The 21,161-nt window shown below is 41.8% G+C and overlaps 1 long non-coding RNA gene across 1 annotated transcript; it reads left to right on the forward strand.

Annotated features, from left to right (window-relative positions):
* Window positions 1-73: 73 nt before the first annotated feature.
* On the forward strand, window positions 74-8,729 carry LOC114869631 (uncharacterized). Its single transcript, XR_003788182.3, has 5 exons — window positions 74-308; window positions 406-549; window positions 1,323-1,491; window positions 1,598-1,672; window positions 1,780-8,729. It is a non-coding gene; the product is annotated as an uncharacterized LOC114869631 (long non-coding RNA).
* The last annotated feature ends 12,432 nt before the right edge of the window (window positions 8,730-21,161 follow it).

A 21,161-nucleotide genomic window follows, 5' to 3' on the forward strand; every position in this document is an offset into this window, starting at 1 on the left:
AGAGGGGAGGTGAGGAAGTGGAGGAGGAGGAGGAGGAGGGGTAGACATTATCATTTGCATTGGTGATCCTAAACGCGTCACGGCTCCTCCGCTGTACAAACGGTAGATTTACGGCCTCATAACAAACGTCGGCTTCACGTCACTACATGGAATAGCCGCTGCAAGATATCCACAGGCACCGTGCACGACCTTATAGTCACTATCGATTGGGAAGACACCAGTAAAGACACCCAAGCTTGAACAAAACCCTATTCTGAGAAACCTACAATTTATGCAAACTACAGAGAAAAAGCCAAGAAAACAAACAGGTAACACTAAATCCTGAATCTACTAACTAAATCCAACCAGAACCCATGTATTAGGATCTTTCAAAGAACCAAACCAATCTGTGTCCACGTTTCATAGATGATGCATGAGTCTGAGCCAGTTTAGCATTTTCAGGACCACGAACAGCTCCTCCTCGCCGCAAACGACGTAAATGAACATGGCTGACCTTCAAGCCAACAAGCGCTGCAGTGCGCAGGGCTGCCAACAGTGCGCAAAACCAGGGTGAGCGTGTAAAGTGTTAAAATGTTCATTTGATCTGGAATCTCCTAAAAACATCTTAAAGAGTCTGGGAGATCTTTGATTCTGCGTCTCTCTTTCCTAGTGTGAATTAAGTTTTTTGAAGAAGTTTTTAAATGTGGAGGAAACTAGATGTTCAGGGAAATGATCAACATTTCAAAACGTACAGTAGAAGTGAAATACTTTTTTATTCCTATTCTGTCCTCTGTGCTGCTAAATTAAACATCACAGGCCTGTAATCTTCATCTGATTGGGAAGTTTGATGTTCATACCCTTACAGACAGAATATCTCATATATCAGTATATGGGCAGCATCAGCAGTGAAGTGAAGATTAGTTTATCCTTAAGCATTAGCTGATTAAAGAAAGTTAAGGGAATGACAGTTCCCAAAATTCAGCACATTGTTGAGTTAATTTACATTTTTAACAACGACATGTTTTTGGGGGAACATTTCAGTTTATTTCAGTTTTTCCATGTACTACAATACATTGTTAACGCCTGTAGGTTTAGATCTCCCACATACTGTACAGTATTTAGTTAGTTATTAATGTAGAGTCCTGCCATATTGATTATATGCAGATAAGAGAAGTCTGTACATTTTGTGAGCTGGTACATTGGAATATTTTATTGTCTAGTGAAAAATGCTTAAGGCAAAAAAACAAAACAAACAGAGTATATGCTGAACTTTGAAAGTCATAAATATAACCCTACAAAATAGGAAACATTACGAGGAAATGATCGTATGACTCTATTCACAGAATAAACCTCAGCGCAGGCTACAAGCCTGTGGGTCAGTTTTCCATTTACAGTGATGCTGATGTAATTTCTACACATCACATCTTCCTGTGCACACGCCCTGAACAACGTGCTTTCTTGTGGGAGTAAGCTGCAGTCAGTGGTCACCTCGCTGCTACTCTCCAATGACAGGTACATCGCTGTAGCTTTCGTATCCACTTTGTAAAGTGTGACACCCTTGTGTTTTTATTCTAATCAGCACATCACTTGTCCTCGGCTTTTTCTCCTGTGGTTACAGTTGCAGACTTGTGCAACTCACCTTCTGTGAATGAACACAAACAGGGCAGTGCAGCGCAGCCACAGGAGGCCTATGGTGAGAAGCAGACTACATCCATGTCAGTCTGACTATTTGCTTGTGTTATTTTCTCCTTCACAGAATCCTCATGTACTGTAGTTCTCTCCCCTGTTTGCTTTTCATAGGACTGCATGGGCCATCTGTCCCCAACAATGCAGGCAACTTAACCTTATTCACTGCTTCAAGTCAGCCTGCACTCAGACCGTTGTAGTGACAGGATGCTGGAGCTGTCAGTCAGCGGTTCAAACAGCAGAGCTCATCTCTCCCATCTCTGCCTTTCTGTGCTGCCTCACAGACATTGATTACCCCAGACAAGACAGAAACACTTGCTGCTGTCTCTGTGCAGCACAATGCCTCAGTCTCACATCCGCTCTGTGCTTCTGCTCCTCTACAGCACTGGCTTCTTTCTCAACTGGAGAGCAGCGGTGAGACAGGCTCATAACAGACTTATCATGTCCTTGCTTCAGTGTCCCACACTTGAAAGACAGACTTTTTGCTATTCAGGAAATTGTCATACAGATACAGATATTTATAGAAATATTTAAAAACACACAAGAGAGGATCTCAGTCTTATTAATTCAACCATTACTGGTTGGTTTAATTGAATTAGCATTTAGGAATCTTTAGTTTTAATCTGTTCTTGTTTTTTGACGTTACAAAGGCTATAGGTTAAATATTAATAACCTAAGATTCAATTAAAGACAAATGTTATGAAATGAAAATATACTGAAGACTTGAACATGGGCGATCAAAAAGAGTCATCATTCCAGCTCTGGAGAGAAAGCCTGATCCCTTGGGTTTCTCCCTGTGGCACCGGTCTGCTTCAGCATTGGGAGGATTAATATTCTCAGTATGTAGGGATGAGCAGTAGAGAGATGACATCACACAAACCCAACAGGAGAATGACTTTTGAAGCTGAACATCTAGCAGAACCCTGTTGAAGTGGGTAAATGATGTGAGTCATTTGTTTGAAGAACATGAAGCATTACTCCTTAATCACATTAAGTCATTATAAAACATATCAATGGACTGAAACAAAGCTGGATACTTGAAACACCACTCAGATCTACTGTTAAACTGACATATCGCTACTTCATTACTGCCACAGATGATATTCACTCCTAAACTTTGCTGTGAATTTTATACAGTATTAATACTTTGAGGATAGAAAACAGTACTTTACATTATTTCAGTCTTTAGACCCCGGACAGACAGACCACTGGTTAAATTTATATGGCTGAATTTTTAATGGCTGAAAAAATTAAGAACGCTCAGAGGTCTTGCATGTATGTAGCTTTGTGAAAAGTTAATATAAAAACATGTTTTGAAAAACATTTTGAGACTCAATTTTACTGTGTGTAATGTACAGTAGGAGAGAGTAAGAGTTAGAACTTAGATAAAAATTTGATAATACATTAGCAAAAATTAAAATCTATACAGCCATGTTTTCTAGCAATTAATTAATTATTTAACTTCTCATGCAAAAGTAGTGTCAACTGTATTGTCTGTAGTAGTAGAGTAGTGCATTTAATTTAAAAATAAAAATCTGTAAACGCACATCTTGTACAAAAGGTGTAAATAAACAGTAATTATTTGCTAAATATTGGCCAGTACCGGTACTGTACAATGCTAATGGTACAAAATAACAACTTTTTGCTGTATTTACTAAAACAATGCTAAACTGTAAATTTCAGCTAACCGCTGTTAGTCTCCAGGTAAATAATGGCAACTGTGCTGCCTGTACTTCTAGCAGGACAAAGTCTAGGAGTGTTTTTTTTTTAAACTGCCCGTGAGGATCTATGAAGAAAATACAGCTTCTTCATTACTGACCTCCGGCAAAGCTGGTGTATTATTTATGACGTCATCATCAGTAGAGACGTTGCCCTCCGTTTTCATCCTTGTTTGACTTTGGAAGCTCATGTTCTCTGCATCTTAATTCGTGCTGGCTAGGCTCACTTTCTGGCCGTCCTTTCTTCTTCCTGTCTCCACTGACTCTTGTAGTTTGGTTTCACTTCACACTGTGACTACTCAGCAGAGTCCGCCGTGCTCCTCTCCATCTTCACAGACCACTCTGCTCTCCTCTCCCTCGCTTCTTTTGACCTTCGCTCTAATGATTTTTTTCTACTACTTGGCCGACTGAAAACCTTGCCAAATGAATTCCAAAAGCCTTTTTTCATGTTAAAAAGTTGTGCCGTTTGAAATCTTTAATTTCTGAATTTTGAAACTGCCAAAAAAGGTCTCCATCGCCAGAGCTTTGGACCCAAGTACAAAGACAAAGTTAGTTTTAATGGCAAGATCTTTACTCATCACTTCCGCATGCAGCGCTGTGGGGGCTAAGGGTCACGCACATTCAGCTATGATTCATACCACTGGCCTTCACACACTGAGACATCCCAGAATTTTACATCATAGAAAACAGCACAGTGAATCAAAGAGCTTTGATGTGTGCTTTAAATGTGGCAGGATTTTATTTTCAGTCAATGAAGAAGAAACTGATGTAGGGTAATGTGATTTCTCTAACTCCTGCTTAAACAGAGGCTTTTTAATGACTTACTCTGTCGCCCTAGTGGTGAGATGTTCCAGTAACACCAGCCTAGAGGGAACAATGGATGTTAATCCTTTTAGAAATATTTGCAACTGGACAAATTCCATTCTATATTTTTATATGTTTAGAAAAAATCCTGGTCCTGGAGGCTTGCATTAATTTGTGTGAAGTAACTATCAGATTAGAGAAAGTAAGACTTTGGTTCTCATGCACAACACCCTGTCTGAATTTTGTAGACTTATGCATTTGCTTTGACTCATGTATCATTGACCATTCTGTGATTATTCTCCTTATTGTTACACAGTTCAGACTTTTCAGGGGCTCCTCCTCCCAGTTATGTTTGAATGTTTTTCTTCCACTGCTAATGCTAGCAGCGCCAAACCCTTCCTTTCTTCTGGCAACTCTACATGTTGTACAATTTGGAGCAAGGATTGACCTTAGAAATGTTTTTGCATATTCAGTGAGTTTTATACATTCCCATTTACAGTGATTTTATAGGAATAACTACTTGGAACATGGCAAAATGTGTCTTCTATTTAATTATATTACAGACAGCTATTAAACAAAGATGCTAATGAAGATACATTACAGTAAAAGCTGCAATCCAAGAAATACTTCTAGAGTACCTCTTTAAGGGTCACACGCATTGTCTACATGTTTTATTTTTTTCTTTTCTTCATCCTGAATTCTGTAGAAGCCCTTGATTTCCTTGACAACACCAGAACAGCTCAGCCTACCAAGAAACAGGATGCGTATCCGTTCACAGTAAACCCACCACCACTACCTCTTACTCCGCTCTCTTGGTCCAAATTCTAGTCATCGCCTGTCTGCACTACTCTAACTCTCTGCTGGCTGGTCTCCCAGCAGACCTTCCTCTAGCCCGTAGCGTTCACACTGAGAGCAGCCGCTCGTCTGATTTCCATCAGCACTAAAGTCCTTCGTTTCATCCCCCTCCTCACTGTCTGCTCTGGTTCCTCATTTCAAATTCAAACCCTCAACCCTCCTCTTCCTGTGTTCCCAGAGGCGCGATGACCTCAGTCACCCCTGACAGGACTACATGGTTGCTCCATATCTCAAAAGCTCTCTCCAGCCGGAACCTTTCACATCCACATTTCCCCTTATCTTCCTTTTGTGTTTTCATCTGATGTCACTGCTTTCTCTTCAGAAACTATTGACGCATGACTATTGTTTTTTTTTCCTCCAGTTTTTCTGTACCTTAAGTGTAGCTCTGCATGGATGTCGGTGTGTAAGTTGATTCACTCTTTTCAAGCATAACAAATCTAGGAGCTTACACCTTCACCTCAATGCATTGAGGCTACATATTAGACTGGACTCTGATGTTTAATGTAAATAAACTACTGTGAGAGCTCTCTAATCTTATTGCAGCAACCTTGAGAAATAGTAATAGAAACCCAGTGTACGTTTAAAATTGGACCTTATTTAATTCCCTATGTTGTTTTACATTTCACTCTACAAGACAAACTATTTATGTTGATATCTACTGATCTGTACGTTTATACAGTAGAACCTTTGTCAATAGATCCAGAAAGAAGAATTTGGTCATCTGGAAGAACCTGTGACAGGAAACATGGCTGCAGCTGCGGTTTTCAGCTGTCTGGCTTCATATTGGATGTGAAATCAATTATTGACTTGCCAATATATTCAGCACACTATAAGAAAATGATTACGCTGAATCAGATCATAGCTGAAAGCACCACAAGATGCTTTTAAGGAATAACTGCTACATTCAAAACATTGCCAGACATGGAGGCTGTACAAAGAAAAACGTATATAATTATTATAGTTCTTGATCTTTAAATAATCTGATCCATGAGTCTTGCATGGCTAATTTAAAATGACTGACACTGCATCTGTCAAACGTAAATGTATTTTTAGCCAAATAGAAAGTAAACGTGCACATTAGGATGGATTTAGGGCACTAGTTGCTATACGGTGCTGCGCCCTGTCACACAAGACAAAATGATCATACACCCATGCAGCTTTAATTACCACCATCCATCAGTTCAATGTCATGTGGATTAGATTTTGTTGTCATATTTAGGGCAAAAATGATTAAATGCAAGTTGATTTGTCCCCAACTTGCACTGTATGGAATTATATAGACCCATATCAAAGACAGAGAGGAGAGAAAAGAACAACAGGTGACAAAAGCCAACAACAACAGGCAACACAACCTTGGAAGCAGCTTTGAGTCCAACGACGCCTGTGGAGGGGTGAGAAGCACAACTGTGGAAAAAAATAGCTGAAGGGTCTGCTTCGTATTTCTAATTCAGAAAGATATTGAACAAGGTCACACAAGGTCTTAAATTATGATGGAGCTTTAGCATGTACATAGGAGAAGGATTTTGAATTTGATTCTAAATTTAGAGAGAGCCATGGAAAAAAAGGCCAACGTACAGTAGGAGAAACACAATCTCGATGCTAAGTCCAGTCCAAACTCAGCCTGCAGCATTCAGAATTAACTAGTCATTAGAAAGGAGTTACAATAGTTCAGAAGATGCTGCATCAGCATCACTGTGACAAATGATGCTTCTCATACCTGGGATTTCTCTATACAGAGAGAAGATATCCTACGTTCACAAATAAACTACAGTATGAAAGCCCTCTCTGTCAGTCAACACGACCAAACAAAAAGCAGCTGTTTCCAGCATGAGCAGTTCAGCACTGGGCTGAGAGCTGTATCCGGGGCAGGCACCACAATGGCTCCCAGTCCAACAAACTAAATTTTCTGGGTCTAGAGTAGGTTCTTAGTTGAAGGCTGTGATCTATTATGGATAGTTGATTTACACCATTTGTACTGTAGGAAATCTATGGTTGTTTGTGGAATTTTATAATTTTACTTTTTAACAAAAATGTACAAAGACGTTGAGATGTACAGTAGGCAGATACTAAGCTCAACGGAAGCGTGTCTGTTTGTCAGCTTGGCTCTGTAAAGGAAAAAATTGTGCCTTTGTGCTTTTTCTTATCCAACACAGTTGTCATGTGCTGGTTAGGTGCAATACTGAACATTCCTACACAAACAACTAATCTCTTGCGCCCTGTCGTACATCAAGTCTAAACATCTGATGTTCCATTTGACTGACTAATAATTTATGATATATGTTTGTCTTTTACACCCGGTCTCTGGCTCCATCCCATCTGACTCCCCACCAGACCCAAGGCTGTAAAACCCAATGCATCTTGTGTTTGAAGCTTGGTGTTTCCTTGCTTTCTGATAACAAGACACAAGACATAAGGTGGCGCAAACTATTCTATTGGTGCAGAGAGACATTCCACCAGAGCCAGAAAAAGGGGTTAAAAGGCAGAGACAACTTGAGGGTTTTGGCCTCTTTGCATCACACCTTCGTGGTGTGTGCACTGATCTCCCCAGCTGGTTTTTGGTTTGTTCATGCGCACGATCAACATCCATGTTATTGATTTGCTTTCCCCATTATTTTTATTTGCCTGTATTTTTATAATAAATCACACAAAAGATAACTCTTTCATCTGCTTGTTTATGTAAAATTTCCACCACAGCTACAGTTCTGAAAAGAACCCGGGGTTGTTTTTATTTTCCTCAATGAATGATGAATAATCTGTGAATCTAGCAACCCAAAGCGCTTTTTTATGTATTATTTAACCGTCTTCCATCCTAGGCTCACTTGGTTAAAGACCACTCCCCCTGTTGCCCATTAGAATGGCTTTGCCTGGGTGGCAGACAACGAAACAAACCCTGGAAAATATCTGACTGCTGGAGACTCTAATTCCACGTTCATGACCTTATCAAAGTGTGGTTGGCAGTGATCTTTGGGTGAATGCCTAGACACCAAGCCATCACCCACCAGAACCTGCTAGAGTACAGCTAATGGGCTAATCTGGGTTATCTCTCAAGGAGGCAGAGGAGAAACATTACAAGCAAGGGAAAGACAACACAAGGACATTAGCAGCATGTTACAAGCCTATGCTATGACCCTTTATTTAGTCGCTACCAGACAACAAATGATATTAGAAATGGAAGTAGAAAAGTACACAACTTAGCAGCAGCTCATTAGCAGGAATGGGAACCGTTAAATTTAATGTAGGAGCAGAAGTAGCAGCCAGACTAGATTTTCATGTACAGTTGTTTTTGGCAAGAGCAAGGTTCCACACCATCAAATATCATGTTAAACGCTTTGATTCGTGTGTCAGGAAGTTACATTGACACCGTAGCCTACCAATGTGTCTCATTTGCTTCGCAGCTCCTATTAGAGTGCGGCGCACTTTAACGCATCAAACACAGTAACACTGCATTTCATGTTCCCACTTATTTACTGTGCCAACAGTTCAAATGAACCACTCGAGCTGCTCCACGACTCGCTTTGGCGCTGCTGTGCGTGGGTTGAATGCGCCTCCGTGGAGCTAAACCGGCGTTGGCAAGTTCTTCATGCAGATGGCTCCTCCATCTTCCCACTGTTCATTGTGTTACCGAACGCTCTAAAAGCTTTTCCATCCCTTTGCCCTCAGCCCGAGGATGAGTCACTGAATGAAGAATGCGGTGTGACTTTTCTTTCCATTTTGTTTAACAACTAAACGAGCACGCCTTGCCGAGCAGGGCAGCTCCTTGACCTTGCTTTCTGTGGAAACTAAAAAGAGTAATCATACCGAATGAATCACAGCTTTTTACTGAACACATCATCGCAAACTGCAGCCACTGTAAATAAAGCTGTATTATTTTTAAGTGGTTCTTAGTTAAGTAAGTTATGGTTGAAGTCAACACTGTGAAAGTGCTAATACAGGTTTACCAAAGGTGTGTGCTAATATTTGCCAATTACTCCTAGATGGAGGAATAATCATCAGGTGACCCTAGCTATCCAATAGCGTCCTTTAGCTATCTGTCAAACGTCACGGTCAGAGTGACCGAGGTTCATCCTCTGGGGACCTTTTTTTTTTTTTACCTCTTACAAATGATGCAGCACTTGTTAATATAATTTAGTCTGAAACAAAGTGGTGGACTCACCAACACACAGACATTGCTACAGTTTCCCCAGAGGCTTGCTGCAAGCACAGCTAAAAATAGGCTCACTCACAAACAACGCCACTCTGCAAGGCTACATTCAACTCAAGAAGCTAATACACTAATATGCTCACTTGCGAGTTGGAAATTTTCCAGCATTTGGTTGTACATCTTTCTACACGATTCCGCTGTAAAAACAGAGTGAATCAGGCTCTGGCTCCTATTTTGCCTCGTCCCTAATTTAAGCTGCATGTTTTTCTTTTTAATAAGAGATTCCTTTACTTTTCCTCTGGTGTCCATCTCTTTGACATAGCCCTATGCTAACTGAGCAGCCTATATTAGCTCGGTCAAGGTCACGGAACAATCAAGGGATTGGCTATGAGCGGGCTTGTCGTTTCTGCCTCAGAGGGATAAACTGGATTAAGGTATTTTGAGGGCTGCACAGTTAAAGCTTTATAGATGGCAAACACAATCAGCTTGTCCCTACTTGCGCTGATTCTTTTAATCATCCACAAGCAATTATGGTATGGAGGGAAAAACTGCCGTCCTCCTTGCAAAGAGATGCGACAGCAGACGATGCAAGTCTTATAATACAGTAGGTGTCATACGAGCTTCATGTGCACGTGTGGGAGGATTCACATCTGTTCCCTTCACCTGGGAGGATTACACTCACTAAATGTGTATGTTAAACCATAGCAATCACAATATGACACTTGGTTGGTATGAAATTTGAAACTGTACTCTGAATGTTGCATAAATTTCATGGTTTCGAGGCCAAGTTCATTTAAAGTGATTACGTTTATGCACTGCTGTGATGTTTACGTCAGTTTTTTGGGCAAACATGCTTTTACTTCTCAACTAAGTTGAGTTAAATCTAATTAGCTTCTCTGCTCCAGCTGTATGTAGGAAGCAGCCATGCTCATGGAACCTCAGGATGCCCCCACGGCTTGTTTGTCTTACTGTATGTGTGCCAAGAAAATGTGCTGACCCATTTTTTTATCTTGTTACTCACGAGTGTAAAAAATGTCTTAACATATAGACATACAGAAGGAAACGCTTTAAACTATGCCCATGTCCATCTATTTATTTTCTACTGCTGAATCCCATGCAAGGGTGCGGCGGCGGGGGGGGGGGGGGGGGGGGGGGGGGGGGGGGGGGGTGTTGAGGACAGGCTGAGGGCGGGAGGCAGGGTACACCCTGAACTGATCGTCAGCCCATTGCCGGGCCACACAGACAAACAACCATGCACTCATTTACACTATGGGCAATGGAAAGTACCCAATCAACCTAACTGCATGTCTTTGGACCATGGGACAAAGCCGAAGAACCCCCACCCAAACACGGTGAGAACATGCAAGACAGGCAACAGCCCTACTCACTGCACCATCGTGCTGCACACCATGGCCATGCGTATTATTTTTATTTTCATTCTTCTGTGAAGTCCTGGTTATTATTATTTATTATTACTGATGTCCTGGGAACCCGTTGCCAGCTTTACATTGTTTTTTACTGTATAGTAATTAAAAAAAATTGGTACTACAGACAAAGATGGTAATGAAGTTGCAAATTTGTTTGTAGCAGGAATTTTGAGCTTGCCAGCCCTACAGGAAACTGGATAATCTCTACATATTATGTTCAATTATACCACAAAGAGAAGCCAAGTCATAACAATTAAACCGAAAGGTTAATAACATGACATTTACATGCGTGTCAAGTTGTAAACAGCTTTGTTTTCACACTGACTTCCACAGGGGTCCTGTTTCAGTCATTGTCATGCCTCGACCTCTTGGGGTCAACGCTGAAGGACATATTTTGAAGAAGTTATGTGTCTCTGTGAGGCTTTTGCTGCTTCATCCTTGCCTTGCTTTGCCCCTCAGCCCATCCCTCCTGCTCTCTCAAGTCACAGCCATTGCCTCCAGTGTTTACACATCACACTGCATGAAGAAGCTGCTTTTCATCCATCCAGGACTCCCACCGCGTGTGCGTGCCTTTTTGTCGTCTGCATCACTTCAGCTTTTGTGTCTTCTCCAACCTTTTTTGTTTTCTTGCAGACACAGATGTTCAGACTAACCTTGGGGCCTCTGGGCCCTGTGGAAGTGAAAAGGATGGATTCAGCGAGCCTTGCATCTACAGTACAGTAGCTCCCTCACACTATCTGTAGTTTGGATGCATTGATGTGGTAAATACATAAATACAGTTGTATAAATAAGTCCCGATATGTCTTTGCTCAAAACATAGGACATTTAAGGCATATTTATCGACTTTGTTTATTGCTGTGTTTTATGATTGATTTGTCCATATTAGAATATAAAATAATTTACTGTGTAGAATTCACCTTAAATACACTGTGAACCCATTCATCTACATCTGTTCATTATAAACCATTTTAAAGTAATGAAGAGGTTATTTGATACATTTTTGAATATCACAAGGACTTTTAAGTGCAACTGTCACAGAGACGGTTCTAAGATGGCGAACCCACATGCACAGCGCAGGAGGCAGGTACATGTAAGTATAAGGGTTTAATACAATTTCAGAGTCAGGATACAGGCGGAGGTCGGTACACGGAGGCGGAGTGGCGACAGCAGAGAGGAGCAGGCTGTCAGACAAGGCTACGGTACAGACAAACTAGGGCTTCAATGATGAGGATAGCAATCAAGGTAACGCTGAAACAAGGTACAACAATGTAACGATCTGGCAGAGGACTGGTGTGAGTACTGGTGACTAAATACTGAGGCTGGTTATGGATTGGTGGCAGCCGGTGACTAATGACCGGAAGTAAAGAGAGAACTAAGCTTGTGTGAAGGACCAGATGTGCACAAAATGAAACAGGAAATGGTAACAGCTGGTCAACTGGTCTTTTTAAAGTCAGTACATTGATTTACTTTTTTATTTTTTGAAAAGTAAAACCCTAAATCATGACAAGTATCTGATGTGTGTTGCTTCGTGAGAGAGAGCGAAACGGAGATCAACCTTTGGTGGGATGATATTCTGGGTATGGTGTCGCTTTTCCAGAGTTTGAAGCTTTAAAAATTAGTTTTGGATCTTCAGTTTTTGTGTGACTTACTCATTATTTCCAGTATCTTTCATTTATCTGCTTTGTGTAGCATTATTTAAGAAATGTGACAGTACATAATTTACATCCAGTAACATACTTATCTTTTGCTACCATCATCTAAAACCCACTGACTTTAGTGCAATTTTGCTTATAAAGCAATCTGAAGAGTTTTAGGACCATATCTGTTACATCTGACATGTTTGTTTACTGTTTTGGAAACACACTGATTAATTGCAGGCTCTCTTGCAGGGAGCGTAATGAGATTTCTAATGGCAAAATTAGTAACGCTTTGCAAGAAGCATCCGTCTGTAGCTGCTGAGTGTTATATATAGTAATCAACAGGTTTTAAATTCATTGTAATACGCTTTTGAGATGAATTGGATTTTGGTTCAACTCTATATGTTATAGATTTATATTACATTTATGACTGAGAAAATAAATGAAAGTGTACAGTGTGAAAAGCTGTGCATGCATGCATGTGTGTGTGTGTGTGTGTGTGTGTGTGTGTGTGTGTGTGTGTGTGTGTGTGTGTGTGTGTGTGTGTGTGTGTGTGTGTGTGTGTTACAATATTACAATATTAATGAGTGGAGATGAGGTGAGGGATGTTTTTATTAATCGGATCCTGATATACTTCATAAGTGCCCAGTAATTAGACAAGACATAGAATAATTACCTCAACCTTCTCCTCCTCCAGCAGACTATTAGCCTGCTCTAACAGCCACGTGGTCTAATAAATACTCTGGAGGTGCCTGGCTTTAAAGTGCTTCAGAGCTGCACCTAATGGGTTCTCTTCAAAGCAGAGCCCAGTTCAGCGTGCAGCAAGGATTTAGCTTTCAAACTATAGAGCAGATTAGAAATACATCCTGCAACCTCTCTTCTTAATATGCAGCTATTTTTTGATTTGCCTGTATTATTTGTCAAGTGCCCCCCCCCCCCCCCCCCCCCCCCCCCCCCCCCCCACCCCCATCATTTGATCTGATGATGCAGTAGAGTGTTGTGCCTGAACTACACAGACAGAACTCCTCTTGTACTGGGAGAAACCTGTTACCACAAAATGGCAGACCAAGTCTTGAATTGAATGGACCCAAGGACACCCAGCACTGGCACAGGAACAGATTTAATAAATTAACAAGGCATAACCAAAAACACTCCTTCAAACAAAAGCTACTGTATAACTTAGAGACAGGGAGGGATAAACACAGAAAACTCAAAAGTACATAAGGAAGCATGGCTATAGGCACATGGCAACGCAGGAAAACTCACAAACTCAAAATACTAAACCAGGCGGACCAAAACACAAGACTGAATCTGGCGGAGAACAGTATTGACAGAATTGACCAGGAGAACTGACGACTACCTGGTAACACTGATGGATTATATATATATATATATATATATATATATATATATATATATATATATATAAAATTCTGACTTGGGCCAACTGGAACATTCTGTAATTAAAAATACTGTAAATTAAAGCTGACTGAAAGTAACGATAGCTCTCTCATTAACAAACATTTGCATGAATTACATAATGAGACAACAGCATATTTTCATGGCCTACCCTCGACATCGCAGCTGGTTCTAAATCAGGTTTTAGAGTGTGGAGTTTCTAATAGATATTTCAATTAATCTGTCAGGCTCCAGTGTTCAAACCTCTCGAAGAAGCGCTCGCTGTTTAAACTCATCTTCCACCGCGGTTTCCGAGCATCGAAGACGAGCTGGGAGCTGCTGAGAGGCCATGTGGAAGGAAGAGGCTGTGCTGATGCAGGGATGACATCAAAGGGAATGCATGTTTCATTAGAGCGATATGGAAGCTGAAGAATTTAATTTCGAATTACAATAGAGACATTCTACAGTAGTTGCTCTGAACAACCTTGAAGGAAGGGGCCTTGATGAAATTCTCAGCTAGTTCTTTTATCTGTTCATCCAGCATTTTTGTCAACCTCAGGCTGAATGCGCCTATGCGAACGCAGCGCATTACTTGTCATTCACGAGCATAATGACTCACCATCCACCGTCCCTTCTAGCATCATCAAAGGTCATTTCCTTACTGTGTGTCACGCTCATTCATCAGAATGCAAAGACGGTAGGACAACATATCTCATCTGTCCTCCTAGGTGCCACAGAAGAGAGATTTCACAGCTGTTGGAATTTTTAATCCGGCTCAGCGTGTGTCCCCTATGCAGCTATACAGACACACTCAACCACGCTGACCACGAGTCGCTGATCGGATCGGATGTCAGCATCTTGCTCAAGCTTAGCTCGAGAGGGATACATCCAACACACTTGCTTGATTCCAAGGTCCAGGACCTCATTTTGCCAGTTTGTGCTCGACGTTCCAGTGTGGGAGAGAAACTGCTGGTGGCAAAAGCAGATCTTCCATCATGGAAGTCTTTGAGTTTCTCCACATTTACTCCACCCACACTCATTAACTGCACGTATTAGCTCCGGTTTCGTTGGCTCACCTGCATCTGTACTTGGACATTCAAGGCTACGCATAGCAACGAGTGAAGCTGACTCTACAGCTGCCAGCTTCAAAGATGAGCCTCAGAGGACCAGTTTTTGGAAATGGCTTCAGTCTGTGAGCGTTTCTGTTCGGGTGGCTTTCATTTCCAGATCACACATTGGGCTTATCGCTTTCTGTCTCATCCTGCCGTCTGTGCTGTCATATGAGGCAGCCAAACACTGTATGTACTATATTCCCCAATGAGAAAAGAAATACAGTGAGTTCATCGTTTGCAGGGGCAGTAAATCGCTACCAGCTTGACAAAGTGGTCCCAGCCTTTTCTTTAATTGTGTTCTCTTATATTAAACAAAACCAAGGCATGAGGCCAAGAAACACCCAGACGACAACTGGCAGAATACGATTTGTGCTGCTTTTCCTCTAACAGGCTGCAATAAGGAGTTTCAACTCAATTTGTAATTGCAGAGCAGCAGATACTAATGAAACTATGGCCCATCAAATAACATTTAACGGTGTGAAAGGATATTACAAATGAAGTCTATTATTTTTCATTAAAAAGTTCAGAATTGTTAAATTACACTAGGATGAATCTGAATTAAGATAAAAAAGACTTTCTGTGAAACTCCACATTTTAGTTATTTAAATCAGTGCTGTGTAATAATATACTGTAATTATTGAATAACTGTGGTTAAACATCTTATCTATCGTTCTTTAGCAGCTTCCCTTGTGTTAGGCTTTGCCAGGTTGCTAGTTGGACAGAGCACAAACATTTCTATGCACAATACAAAAAGAAACATTTGTTGCACCAGCACAAAACAAAAAAAAAACATTTAAGCTTAAATGCTGGCTCGTTACCAACTGAGCCACTGTGGTGGTTTCCTGCCAATAGAAGTGTTTGTGGCCAAGGTCAGAGTGTTCTCACAACCCAGGCTCAGCCATGTGCTGTTGAATGCCAACTTGCTCTGGTCCTGCTAATCGTGATTATTTAAGAGATTGAAGAGTTTTACAAACTAGCTCTCACAGCTTTATTTAGGTTTACATGATGCTTTGAATTATGTTCCAGAGAGTTTTGTTACAACTGGAGCATTTGATGAACCTGCGTTAAGAATTATTGATTGTTGTGATCGATGCTCATTCCACCGTTCTATTCCGGCTGTTTTTTCTGGTTTATCTTTGGTCTTCTGATGTTTGTTTGAGTGCTGCTTATTTGAACTAATGATCCATAACTCACACGTTCTCTCATCAGCAGATTCCCCACTTCAACCTAGATGAATTTTGTGGTGTCTCCACACCCCACAGTCCCTCACGTAGACCAACTAACCGACTAACAGGGGCTGGACACGCACTCGCTGGTCATGTCTCTTCTTTCATCAAGCTGCAGCAGCCGACAGCTGCTCCAGAGCGCAGCTAAAAGCGATCCTCACTCTTTCCTGGTGCTCCGCCACCCAACTCTGCACCTCCTCAAAAGAAAATCGATAGGGAGCCTTGGTTCCTGTCCAAACATCAAATAGTATGGAGACTCTCCAGTACTTTGATAGGGTGTGGTATTATAACAAAACAGCACCTGTGGTAGACAGGAAACCCAGTCGTGTTTTTGTGATTGTGGCAAGGTCTGCAGCAGGTTATGCAGCGTTTGATTAAAACGCTCACACTGCCCATTGCCAGCCGGGTGGCCAGAAGGAATGGCAAGAAAGGACCGGCACTTAGACGCACCTGCACTCAACCCCTATCACTTCCACCATCATCTCCAGCTGTCACTCAAGTGAGTGAACGAGGAGGACCGTCACATAACTTAAACGGTGGAATATATTACTTACTCTGCTCATTCAACCGGCTGTTTTTCCAGTTTCTTCCGAGCATCCTGAAGCTACTGTGTAGCTTCTCTATCGAGTCCACATGAAGCAAAACTTTCTCTGGATCTCCTAAAACTATCTCGGGATCTCCCAAAAGTTTCTTAGGATCTTGCAAAAGTTTCTCGGGATCTCTCAAAAGTTTCTCTGGATCTCCCAAAACTTTGTTGGGATCTTGCAAGACTTTCTAGGGATCCGGAGATAGTTCACCTATTTTTTTTATCCATGTCCTTTCAGGGGTGTGGAATATGTATGGATATATGTATGGAATATGTTCCTCTTTGCATCCAAACAAAATTGTTGTAAGCACTGTGTTCCCTGATTGTCCCAGGTTTTTGATGGTTAATACTGTAAGTCTCTGGCTCCAAATGCAATAATTTTATTGTTCTCTCTCAGGTGTTTGGGGCCATTGAACAAATGTTTGTGCTGGTCATTATGTGCATTAGTAGGCAATTAAACAGAATAGCTGTTAGTGCCATTCTGAGGATGTGCTATGTCTGCCACAGCTGCATGATTACAATCACTAGACAGGGAAATAAATGGGGGGGGGGGCTTCTTTGGAGTGAGCATTTCGAACCCCATCCTCTAATTAGGCTAAAGTGGAAGTGGACTAATAGATGGGATATGAATAGTGGACCACATCGTCCACTGGCTCCTGCCAGTGGTTGCCTCCTTCATCAGGGTAAGTACGCAAACAGGCAGTGCAGAGGCTGAGCTCACGTCTTCAGGCCCTCAGTGCACATACTCAAATCTGTCGCCTCCACACTTGTAAATAACTCAAGTGGGTCCCAGGAGCTGTTTAATAAAACACATCTGATTATGTGTCTGTGTGTGTGCGTGTGTGCGGGGGGGTTATTAAAGCTCTATTCTTCCACATGCCAATTCCAATGTGCCTCCCACTCAGACTGTTCTCCTCTTCTTTAGATACCAGCTCCTATCAGAGGAAGGCGTTTTCCGCAGGTTTTCTTCCCCCCTATCTTGATGGACTACCAAGTATAGGACAAAGTCGGCATGATTAGACTAACCTGTTATCACTGTGTCTAAATCACTTTTTGTTTAACTGAACTGCAGCCTCCAATAAATCCCACTGTTCCTTCCACTGGACAAGCACTGTAAGAAGAGGAACAGACACTGGTGTGAAATTAATCAGCGTCTTCAAGCTGTTACTGTGTGGAAACTGAACATGTGCCCACTTTCCTCCACTGAAAAACTGAACTAAATCTAAAATACACACAGATTATTACTATCAGCGACTGTCATGTTGCTCTAACAGTGTGTTGAGAATAAGAGGCCTGACGTATTTGTTACGAAAGCTCCTCCGCTACATTATGAAAGGGACGATAGCACCTACTGTAATCTCTTGTTAGTGGACCACTTTGCTCATTAGTTAGTGTGCAAAAGCAGTAGGTCTCCTTGGCTGCCACCGCATTCTGCAGGATAACAGGAGAAATACAGCCGTTGAGTGGGCTTACTGCTACCATTAATTAACTGCCCTGTCTCTAAGCAACATTGTCTACCTCTCTTATTCCAGGAAATCAATCTCAGATATTTCTTTCTCTGCAGATGTGATCAATGCTGTTAATTCTGTGAAGAATTCTGCCTGCACTTTGTTTTCTGCTTCTTTGACACACTTGATGCATCATGAGGCTTTGAAGTTTGTAATCGGTGGCCAGACAAAAGGCTGGAGAGCCAAGAGCTTTTCTACAAGCTTATGTACTGTTCCATTAACAGGTGTAATGTGGTATTTTTAACTGTACTGGTTTACAATGCATCCTGCAGTTTGGCCCTTTTTACTACTCTCACCTGACTGATACGTCTGGCCTCGTTACCAGAAAGGACTCAAGACCTCCTCCCCTCCCCACACTACACAACACTCCACTTCTGGTTTGCAGCTCCAGTCTGCCAGATTCTGCCAGATTCTGCCGTATACTCCAGATTTCTGACACTGCACTAGTACTGTACATGGAACTTCCTTACACACGCTGCACCTCCTTGGCCACCTCACTGTACTGTTAGTGCTATCATGTGACTCCTATCACCTACAAAAGACAGACCCTATGCCCTGCAGCAGCAGTTTGTTACAATGATCTTGACCCTGTTAATATTTTGAACTAAAAATGTATTGCATTCACAGTGCTGTTCAAATTAAAACGATTAAGTGACTGAAGTGGTTTTTGAAATACAATTTGACAATGGCTACAGTAAAGATTGATGTCATGCATGACATTTTTATCATGTCTTCTGCCCAGCATCAGATCCTCTAGATGGCCTTAGATGTATCTTATCTGTGCATTACACCGTATTTTCAAGTGTCTTTTTATTATAGACAGTAATACTGTATATGCATGTTAAGGTTCACTTACTGTATGCTTACACACTTGCACACACAAAGGTAGGTTTCATCTAAATGAAAGAGGATTATTACAGTAATCATCATCAAACATCAAAACAAACGATGTGAAACTTTAGCATCTTGTCCTGTCTTATACTGCACATCCACAGTAATCTGTGGATGAAGCGCTTGGTTTACATTACATAACCCTAATCCACTAACAGGTAGGTAGGTAACAGTAGGCACTGCATCCAGATTACTCTGTCGCTAACAGGTGGCTAACATAAAAAGGTGTTCCATTTGAAAGAGTGACCATGTTAACTGGCGACTAGTTTCCGGTGAGTTGTTTTACAGGTGTGACATCTTGTTGTGATATTCTTGTCAATGCCTTAGTTTACGTTAACTATCTGTTAGAGTGTGCACTATCTGTGACAAAGTGATGTATGAACGGAGCATAGTGTTTAACTTGTGTTTTGTGTCGTGTTTTTTGTGAACAATCAGGAGCGTCTTGTCAGAGCGGTGCGACGTCAAAGGACTGCAACAACTTCCTTGTTCATTAGCCAATCAGAGCGTGGAGGTAAATTAAGGTCACATTATTTTACTAGTAAATTTAGCCATGATTTGTGCTTAATTTAACGCCCAAAAATTATGAGTAAGCATGGTATAGCCCCACTAAGTCTACACGCACTGATCGGTTTACGAACGCATAGATTTGATTACGCACATATCTGGTTACGTACGCAGGGGTCTAGCTACGCATGCACGCACAGATCAGTTTTCACACGCACGGATCAGTTTACGCACTCACAAATCTAATGTGATCTATCTCCATAAGTTAGCCTGTCAATCAATGATTTCTGTTCTTCCATCTCACTCTGCCTCTGATGTGCTTTCTTTGCAGGAGAAGGATCCTTTGTTGAAGGAAGTTCTTCCTTTTTGGCACCAGAGGGCTCAACCCACACCTTCTCAACTTCTCAATCCCACTGCCCCCCACAATCCCCAGCCACGAAGAGATAGATGAGACCCAGGGACCGCAGTACTACTGTCCAGGCACCACCCGCAGTGCAGCCAGAACCATGAACCATGACCTCGCTCAAATATGCTCATGCTCATCCCCCGTAGTTCTCCACTCAAACCTACACACATAAATGTACCAAGTGGTTGTGCATTGAGGGCCAACCTCCGCCCAGGGCCCAATGAAGGCTGCAGCCTGAGTAGCCCACCAGACCCCCCGCGACAGGCCCAAGCAGTTACCAGAGGGCGTCGGACCACTAGGGCAGGCAGCGCCCCGCCCGAGCAAGGGCAGAATTTCTTCTTGATGATCCTGTCCAGTCTCTTCCTGTCCCGCAGGATCACAGTGAGGGACAGGAAGAGACTGGACAGGATCATCAAGAAGTCCAGCTCTGTCCTGGGCTGCACTCTGGACACGGTGCAGGAGGTGGGTGAGAGAAGGGTCCTGGCTAAACTGACATCCATCATGGACCAGGTCTCTCACCTACTGGGGGAGTCACTGTCTGCTCTGGAGAGCAGCTTCAGTAGTAGACTGATCCACCCTCGCTGTGTGAAGGAGAGATATCGTAGATCCTTCCTACCTGCTGCTGTCAGACTGTATAATCAGAACTGTTGACCACGTCCCACTACAGTCACTCACCCACTGCATCAGTGGTTTATATAGCAACCTGCTCTGCACAATATTTGTGTAAATCTGTGAACAATCATGTATATTGTTACCGGTACAAATCTTATACCCACTACTGTGCAATAACCCTGCAATGACCTCATACTCACTCTAACTGTACTGTACTGCTTTGTACTGTGTCAACACATACTGTTCTGTACCTGTGTTCTCGCTCATCTGTCCTGCTGTTGTGAGAAGTAATTTCCCCACTGCGGGACTATTAAAGGTTTTCTTATTCTTATTCTTATTATTCCAGAACGTGTGATTATTGGTGATGTCAAGATCAGCTTCCCATTTATAGATGGGAAGGCACACTATCTGATCAACATTAGAAATAAAATATAGATTTGTGATACTGTCCTTTTCCCTGATATATCAATAAATCGTTCTATTGCTGGCGGTGGTTGCATCTGGATAGGAGTATTCTTAGGTTTCGCATTAAGTATTGACTTTAGTTGTTGATATTCTAAGATATTGGCACTAGTGATTTCATAGTGGGACACTAATTTTTCAAAAGAGGTCAAATTGTCTTTTGTGAAAACATGTTTCAGATGTGTTATCCCTTTTATAAGCCAAGTTGA

Source organism: Betta splendens, chromosome 14, assembly GCF_900634795.4.
Source record: "Betta splendens chromosome 14, fBetSpl5.4, whole genome shotgun sequence".
NCBI classification, from domain to species: Eukaryota; Metazoa; Chordata; class Actinopteri; order Anabantiformes; family Osphronemidae; genus Betta; species Betta splendens.